Source organism: Macrotis lagotis, chromosome 1 (assembly GCF_037893015.1).
Source record: "Macrotis lagotis isolate mMagLag1 chromosome 1, bilby.v1.9.chrom.fasta, whole genome shotgun sequence".
Lineage (NCBI taxonomy): Eukaryota > Metazoa > Chordata > Mammalia > Peramelemorphia > Peramelidae > Macrotis > Macrotis lagotis.
The window spans coordinates 370717335-370726693 of NC_133658.1; the positions used below are offsets into that span (position 1 = coordinate 370717335).

The following is a 9359-nucleotide window of genomic DNA, read 5'->3' on the forward strand; positions in this document are numbered from 1 at the left end:
AGGACCTGAGTGCAAATTTGACCTTAGACTTATTAGCTGTTTGACCCTGGACAAGTCACTGAATCCTGTTTGCCTCAGTTTCCTCATCAGTAAAACGAGTTGGAGCAGGAAAAGACAAACCCCTCCAGTATCTTTGCCAAGAAAACCCCAAATGGAGATGTGACCAAATTGACTCAGCAAACAATCTTTTGGAATCATAGTGTCATTGTGCTGATTAGAGTTAACTTAGTCTTTTAGAGTTGATTATCTTTATAATATTGCTGTTACCTTATAAATTGTTCTCTTGTTCCAGCTCACTTTACTTTGCATCAGTTCATGCAAGACATCCCAAGACTTTCTGAAATTATCCCCTTCATCATCTCTTGAGCACTGTAGTATTTCATCAAAATCTTAAACTACAATTTTCTCAAACAATCCCCAGTTGATGGTCATCTTCTTAGTTCCCAATTCTTTGTCACTACAAAAAGCAGCTATAAATATTTTTGTATATGTCTCCATGCCTATGTTAACATTATGCAAGGTTCTATGACAGATGTGACCTGAGAGATAAGCTGGCACAATGGTCCATTTGCATTTCAGCATCAAATTATCAAACAAACATACCTAGGACTGCCAGAGTTTTCTGTCAAAGTTAAGGAGGATGTACAAAGCCCAAATAGAAAAAGGATTCACAGTTGATGTACTGCCTTAGAGGAATTAAAATTATAGCTAAACTAAAGAGCTATAAAAAGACAAATAGCAATATACAATCGACAACACATTACTTTTCAGTCCCACCATTTTCTTACCACTCTGCCTTGCTAATATTTCTACTGGAAGAGATCACTCTTCTAAAGCACCATTATGGAACATTCACTCTCTGAGCTCTGGAATTTCCACCCTGGGGTCTAGGCTCCAAATCCCCACACATTCAATCATGACTTGAGTGCAAGAAGTACCATAAAAGACAATATCAATGACATGTCAAGGAAAGGGAGGTGGGCAACTCATGCAACAAGAGTGAGGGACTACCAGTTGGAGAGCCTGAGGGCTGTTCTAGAATCCATTAAATATTTAAAAATGAAAGAAGTAGAGGAAGATTACATTGACAATGTTAACAATAATATTAACTAGTACCTTGAGATTTGCAAAGTAATTTACAACTATTTTCTCATTTGATCCTTACAGCAACCCTCTGAGCTAGAAGCTATTATTGTCCTCATTTTATAACTGATGAAACTGAGGTGGACAAAGGTTAGTATCTTGCCCAGTTAGTGGGGGGGGGGGGTCAGAATTCCTCTCTCCAATCCATCTTTGATAAAACTTCTAAATACCTTCTTAATGTGCAGCTCTAGCTATTAGCCCAGCTAAAGACCTATACAGGGCCTTCCTATTGCCTAAAGGTAAAATAAAGACTATTTAGCTTAGCATTTGAGGCCCTCAACAACCTGGTTCCAATTACCTTTCCAGCCTTATTTCATATCATGCCACACATTCTGTATTCCAATCAAGGTGGATTGCTACCTCCCACCTCCATGCACTCTATCTACCATTTTACTTAACTGTCTCTGTTGCTCTTAATTATCCATCTCTAGGTTACTCTTTCTCTTCTAAATGAGTTCAGTACCTGTATCATTAGACTTCCTTTCCAATCTAAATCTTGCCCTCCTCTTTAGTGATGTCATTATTCATTCTAATGACCCTTCTATTAGTAAGGTAGTTTGGTGGTACAAGCAATATAACACTGGATCTGGAGTCAGGAAGATTTAAGTTCCAATCTGGCTTCAGACACTTACTAGCTGTGCAACGCTGAGCACATCACTTAATCTCTATTGTTTCCTTAACTGTGAAGTGAGGATAATAATAGTGCCTACCTCCCAGGGTAGTTGTGAAGACCAAATGAGATAATATTTGTTTTTTTTTAACTGTCCCACATATAAGTCTCATAAATGCTTATTCTATTCTCTTCCATCACCTTGACCTCCCAATCCATAAATCTCCTCAATAGTCACCAGTCTGCCACCCATAGGAGTGGTAACTTTCTAGATATCACCATCAAATTATCCCACCTTCAAGATTCTAGATTCTGAAACTCCTTTCTTTGATACTTCTTGTCCTTTGATTTCAATTATTGCCTCTGCCATTGAACCTGTTCTTCTTCACTATTACCTACTCCCTATTCGTTCCTCACTTCCATTTGCTGTCAACCATAAATTTAACTGGCTCAACAAAATTAAAGTATGGAAGTTATCTTCCACTCTTTAATCCCTTGTTCTTTGGTCATATTTGCCTTTAATCCTCACCTCTGCATCTCACTCACCATCAGCCTTCTCTGCTCCTAATGTTAAACCATTCAATACTGCTGCATTTGTCACAAAATGGAATATACTACCATTACTACAAGTATATTTCATCTATTTTCAAATAGGAATTGGCAATACATCAATCCTTTTATCTATTTCCTGTTTCCTTAGTTTTAAAATGCAATATTACCTGTTTCATTTTATTTTTTCTTTATTTTCTTAAATGTCCCAGTGACTTTTAAATCTGGTTCAGGTTTCACTTGGAAGTGTTATGGGTTATGTGTATGACACCTCCAGTCTACATAGATAGTCTCTACTTCGTACCACCTCATCTATTCATAAACCTTTGGAATCCAACTTCGAAATCCACTATGCTACTGACATTGCCCTTTCAGAGCTCACTAGTGAATTTTTAGTTGCTAAATCCAGCATTTTTAGCTCAGTCCTCCTCTTTGCCCTTTCTGCAATTTAACAATGAAAATCCTTATCCCTTGGCTTCCATGAGAATGTTATATTCTGATTTTTTTCCTATCTCTCTCTCTCTCTGACCACTCCATCTTGGTCTTCTTTAGTAGTTCTTTCTCCTCTTCTTCCTCTCTCACATGAACTGTATGGGTTCTGGAAGTACCTTGCTTTTCCTCTTTATAGTCTCTCCCTTGGTGATTTCATGTACTCCAAAAGATTTGATTATCACTTTTATGCAAATGACTCCTACATCTACAGATGAAGCCCTAATCTTTCTCATGAGTTTCAGTCATACATTTAGAAATGTATGTAAGGTAATAACTCCTTTCAGGACACCTCCATCTGTATATATATATGATCAGCACCTCAAACTAAATATATCTAAAATGAAACTCTGGTTTGCTTCTAAATTGGACTCTTTTCTCAGCATCCCTATTTGATTTTTAATTTTTAATTTAATTTAATTTTCCAATTTAATATAAAGATAGTTTTCAGCATTTATCCTTTCAAGTTTACAAGTTCCACATTTTTCTACCACCCTCCCATCCCCCCATGGCAGAGTTGTACATATACAATAGTGTTCAGCATATTTTCATATACGAAGGAGGAATTATAACTTTTCCTATTTGTTTTGAAGACAGCACTATCTTCCTAGTCCCCCAGGCACTAAACCTTAGGGGTCATCTTTGATTCTTCTGTCCTTCTGTATCTTAATATAATTACCAAGTCCTGTTAATTTTGCTTTCATTTTTGTTCTTCAGTTTTCCATTTCTTTCTCCAACTCATTTTTACAGATGAGATAACTGTGGCAAACAAAGTTAAATGACTTGACCAGGATCACATGGCTTGTTACTGTCTGATTTGAACTCTGGAGAGGTCTTCCTGATTCCAAACCTGATTCCATATAGATAGTCCTCTATCCACTGTGACACCTGATTGCCCCCTACCTCTACAACTCTTAAATCTCTCCCTCTCTTGGTTGGTGCTATCACAACCCTAGTTCAATCCCTTATTACCTATTGCTTGCATTATTGTAATAACCTCATAAATGGTGCTCTCTATCTTTATTTTCTCCTCTCTCCAATCCATCTTTGATGTAATTATAAATATCTTCTTAATGTGCAGGTCTGACTGTTAGCCCAGCTAAAGATCTACAGTGTCTTCCTATTGCCTAGAGGTAAAATAAAAACTATTTAGCTTAGCATTTGAGGCCCTCAACAATCTGGATCCAACTTACCTTTTCAGCCTTATTTCATATCACCCCACACATTCTGTATTCCAATCAAGCTGGATTGCCACCTCCTACCTCCATGCACTTGTCTGCTATCAAAATCCTTTTCTTTCAAGAGTCAGTCAGTAGTTGCCACAGGCACGGTTTTCAATTCTTCAAGCCAAAGGAATTTTTCTATTCTCAACTTTTCTTAAAGTATTTTTTCCTGGATTTCTTCTTTGTATCCAGCACATTCTATCTCAAATTATATACTCCAGTGTACATCATATCCCTCCTCATCAACTGAAGGGTCCTTGATGCCAGGCATCTGTATCTTATTTATCTTCATGTCCGCAATACCTAACCCCAGGGCCATGCAAATATGAACTTAATTTTTGTTGAATTAAATTGAATTGAAATGAAAATTTTAAAAAAATCTGAAGACAACAGGGAGCTTAATAGAGACAGCTGTTGACTAGCAAAGTGTCTTTTGCTCTAGGGTCTTAAAAGTACTATAATAATGCCCAGGGATAGATTTTCTAGTCTGGGTTGCATTTTTGGCAATCCCTAAGTATAGGATTAGAACTGGACTATTAGAGCTCTTGGAGAAATTATGGAACAGGTAGCCCAAGACCAACTGACTGACAAGTCCAGTACCTTCAAATTGCATTTCCTACAGGAAGAATGAATTATGGGAAAACAGAAGATACATTCTTGGTCAGCCAAGACAAATCTTTCATAGCTGTGGCTAATCAGAGTCTCTCCTGGCATGTCTACTACTGTGAACTTCCCATTTTTAGCCTGGGAAGTTTCCAGAGGTGAAACAGAGGCAGGAAATGTTTCTAATGCTACACTAAGAAACTTCCCACCCAACAGCTGTCCAGTGCCTAATAGAGAGCAGATGTTTACAGGGACAGAATGGAAGAAACCATCTCATTCCATCCCACTATGAGTGATTAGGAATCTGGAAAATGAGGTTCATATGAGGTCAACAAGCATTTTATTAAATTCTAGGGTCACCTGGGGGAGCAGAGGGAAATGAATCCTGCTGGGCCTTGTATGAAGACAGAATAGTAGAATAGGTGGATTAACAGACACCATATTCTGCCAGTTAACCATAGAGCTCTATGCCAGAATTCCAGTAGGATCTTCCTTCAGTCTAAAGAAGATGAATTCTGGAATTGTCGTGGGCACTCGGAGTGGGAGGCGGTTGCAGGGCAGCTGTAAGGTTGCCGCTTCTCCAGTCGGGGGCAGGATGAGAGGCCGGAGGAAGTGCAAGGCCCGCGATGGGGCCGGGTCGCAGGCTTCTATGACATTGTTCTCTCCTGGTTCTCTTAGCTGTCTCCTCAGTCTCCTTTGCTGAATCTTCATCCAGGCCAGTCTCCTAACTTATAAAAAATCAAAATACATGAAGAAGGAAGAACCCACTTGGGCAGATGTCTCCAATGATCTTCGACAGGAAGTGGAAAATCTCTATAAGCTCTCAATGCCTGAAGATTTCTATCACTTTTGGAAGTTCTGTGAAGAACTTCATCCTGAAAAACCAACTGATGCTCTGTTAACAAGCCTTGGACTACAACTTGTTGGTCCTTTTGATATCCTTTCTGGAAAACACAAAGTGGAAAACAAATCAACAGACCTAAACTTTAACCTTCACTGGAGGTTTTTCTATGAACCTCCTGAGTTCCAGACCATTATTAATGGAGATGACAAAACTCAATATCACATGGGGTATCTCAGAGACTCACCCGATGAACTTCCTGTACATGTTGGTGTAAATGAAGCAAAGATAAATTGTACAATTGTTCAAAATGGAGACAATGTATTTGCTGCAGTCAAATTATTTTTGGAGAAAAAAGTTAAAGAGGAAACGGATAAAAAGAAAACTGATCTTTTACAGAATATAAATGAAAAATTAACAGAAGCAGCCAAAGAACTGGGCTATTCCTTGGAACAAAAAAGCATGAGCATGAAATAGAGAGATAAAAAAGTGGTGACAAAGACTTTTCACAGTGCAGGCCTGGTCGTCCCTATAGATAAAAATGATGTTGGATACAGAGACCTCCCTGAAACAGATGCTAATCTTAAAATAATTTGCAAAACAATTGTTGAGGCTTCAAGTGATGAGCACCATTCAGGAAATGGTGACTTATGTTCAATTTGCTAATGATGAATGTGACTATGGAATGGGACTTGAGCTAGGAATTGACCTTTTTTGCTATGGTTCCCAGTATTTTCACAAAGTTATTGGTCAACTTCTACCTCTTGCCTATAAGCTGCTGAAGAGGAATTTGTTTGCAGAGATCATTGAAGCTCATCTGGCCAACAGAAGCAAAGAAAATGTAAATCAACTTGCAACATGAATGGGCAATGGTATAAAAGTGTTTTAAAATGTTAAATGTAGACCAACTTGCAGGATGAACAGGAAAAAGAATACAATTGTTTTAAAATATTAAATGTTTGATAATGTTTGCAGCATTAAAAAAAAAGAAGATGAACTCTGATAAGAAATTGGTAACTACTTTCCTATCAGTGGTATGAAGTCACTGTCTCACTCCTAGAGGGAGTCCTCTTAGTTGGTTTCCAATTTAAAGTAGCTAATGTCTGATAATCCTCTAAGATCCAGATGAAAGCTACTTTCTACAAGAAGCCTGCCTTAAATCCTCCCAGGTAAAAGTGAACTTTCCCACTTCTGAAATCTCCTGGAACTTTGAGGAATTAAATTATTCTTAGCTCTTTATATTTGGTCCAATTCCCCCTTTATCTTGAACATTACATTTTTATCAGAAATAATAGATATGAAGATTTACTCCCTCCCTATTAATAGCTTCTCATTCTAATTGCATTGATTGTATTCATGCAAAAGCTTTTGTTTTATAAAATCAAAATTGTCTGTTTCACATTTTTATGCTTATCTAGCTCTTGCTTATTTAATAATTCTCACCATTCTTCTCTTTAAAAAAATCATGTTATCTTTCATATTGTTTCCTGAATTATTCAGCTTCATATTTCTCACAACTTGTAGCACAAACCCTTGAACATAGAGAGTGTTTAAGAAATGGTTACAAAAGGGAGAGAAGGAGAAAGGAAAGAGGGAAGGATAGGGAAAGGAAAGGTTTAAATCAATATTCACTTCCAGGAAAAATTACATTTCAATAGTGGATTCTGGAAGACAAAAAGCCTTTAAGACCAAAAGGAACAAATTTCTGATTTTGGAAATTCAAGTGCCTAGAGAGCCCAGTGGAGATTTCTTTAGCTTAAGGATTCTTGACCTTTTTTCTTTTTCTTTTTTCATTTTGGTCTGGACCAATTTGACAGTCCAGTGAAACCTATGAATCCCCCATATCAGAATAATGCTGCTTTTTTTGGCCTACATTCATATAACTTAAATGAAATGTTAAATTTCAGCGAGAGGTTAGTGAAAATAAAAAGGGAATTTTTTTTCCCTTCCAAGTACACAGGCTCCTCAAAGGTCCATGAACCATTGGTTAAGAGCCCTACTTAAGACAAAGGGGATGTCACCTCAGAGATAACCTACTGCTTAGAAGAACTCTTTCCTTCATCTTTGCTTTTGTCCTATACAATAAAGATTGAGACAAGTAGAAGGCTCTATTCAGATTCATAGGTCTTGGTCTGACTAGGTAAACCTTGACCTCTCAGAAAACTGAATGTGCCTACATTCACTATACCCTATAGTTCAGAGAAAGTCAGAGCTAGAAAATATTCTAGTTCATTCTCTGAATTAATTCAGCTTTCTCACTTTCTAGATAAAGAAAATGAAACTCAGAGAGTTTAAGTGCCTAAGGCCAAAGTTTATGACAGAACAGGGATTTAAATCTAAGTTTAACTGAGTCCAAGACAAAGCTCTTTACACTATTCTTTCTCTTTCTTTTCTTTTTCTCTGTTGTCATCTAGCTCATGACCAGGCTAAGCTGGATCAATGATGCTCAAAACTTCTTCACCCTCTGGACTACCTTCTCGGGGGTGCAGGACTAAAGTCCCAATGGTTGACCTATTTCAAGAAAACAAAGATTTATAGACTATCAGAAGTGAAAGGGATTTTTAGAATTCAATCTATGTTTGCCATTGAAAACCTATTGTAATATGTATCTAACCTAACATTATGACCTGATCGTCTTGATCTTTCTTGATTTCCAACTGCTAATTCTGTCCCTTCAAAACTACTTTGTATATAGTTGTATTCTTTCCAGAGTCTTTTCTTTCAGTAACCTGAAGTGAAGTTGGCTTCTTCCATCTTCTCTCTAGAAGCCAAAAGCACTTGAAGACTGAAGGGACTTAGCAACTCAAAGACAACTGGAGAGATTAGAAGCATTCTTCTGTTTTCATCAGGCCATTTATTACCATCAGGAAGGAGAGAGGCCTATACTTATAGCTTTGGGACTTGTGTTAGCATATAAAATAGGGAGGTTTCACTAGATTTCTAAGGTCTTTTATCACTAAATTCTTATTATAATATAATATTTTAATCTTTAAAAAACTTAATTGATATTTTTGTTTTTGCTTTATCTTCATTTCCCAGAATATCTCTCCTCCCCCCATTTCTTGAGAACAAAGATCAAAAAAAGAATAAAAAGCACAGAATAATATTAATCCTAATCAATATTCATTCTATAAGAGAAACTAAGCTCATATTTAGTGCTCAAAGATACCAGGGAAAGGGGCAGTTAAGTGGTGAAGTGGATAGAGCACCGGCCCTGGTGTCAGGAGGACTTAAGTTCGAATCTGACCTCAGACACTTAATGATTACCTAGCTGTGTGGCCTTGGGCAAGCCACTTAACCCCATTGCCTTGCCAAAAAAAAAAACCCTAAAAAAAAAGATACCAGAGAAGTCATCTGAGATGAATCTGAGGAACAGAAAGGTGAGGGACTTCTATAAAGTCACATAGGTAGTAAAAGGATTTGAATGAAAACCTCTTGGCTCTCAGTTCAACTCTTATGTTTCTCCACTCTGCTGTAGATCACATGTAAGATTTTCACTTGCTACTTGTCTCTCTCTACCCATCCTCCTACACTTTGAAAATCTCCAATGCCTATCCTCTCCCAGCATAGAAACATTTGGGTTTTTTCTTTTTTTTTTATGTTTAGTTTTTTTGCAAGGCAAACGGGGTTAAGTGGCTTGCCCAAGGCCACACAGCTAGGTAATTATTAAGTGTCTGAGACCAGATTTAGGATTTGAACCCAGGTGCTCCTGACTCCAGGGCCAGTGCTTTATCCACTACGCCACCTAGCCGCTCTTTTTTCCTTTTTTTTTTTTTTTTGCAAGGCAATGGGGTTTAAGTGGCTTGCCCAAGTGCCACACATCTAGGTAATTATTGTCTGAGGCTGGATTTGGACCCAGGTACTCCTGACTCCAGGCCGGGTGCTTTATCCACTGCACCAC

General features: G+C 37.7%; 1 pseudogene; it reads left to right on the plus strand.

Moving 5' to 3' along the window:
* Positions 1-5193: 5193 nt before the first annotated feature.
* On the plus strand, positions 5194-6321 carry LOC141518026 (histone PARylation factor 1-like; annotated as a pseudogene).
* Positions 6322-9359: the final 3038 nt, after the last annotated feature.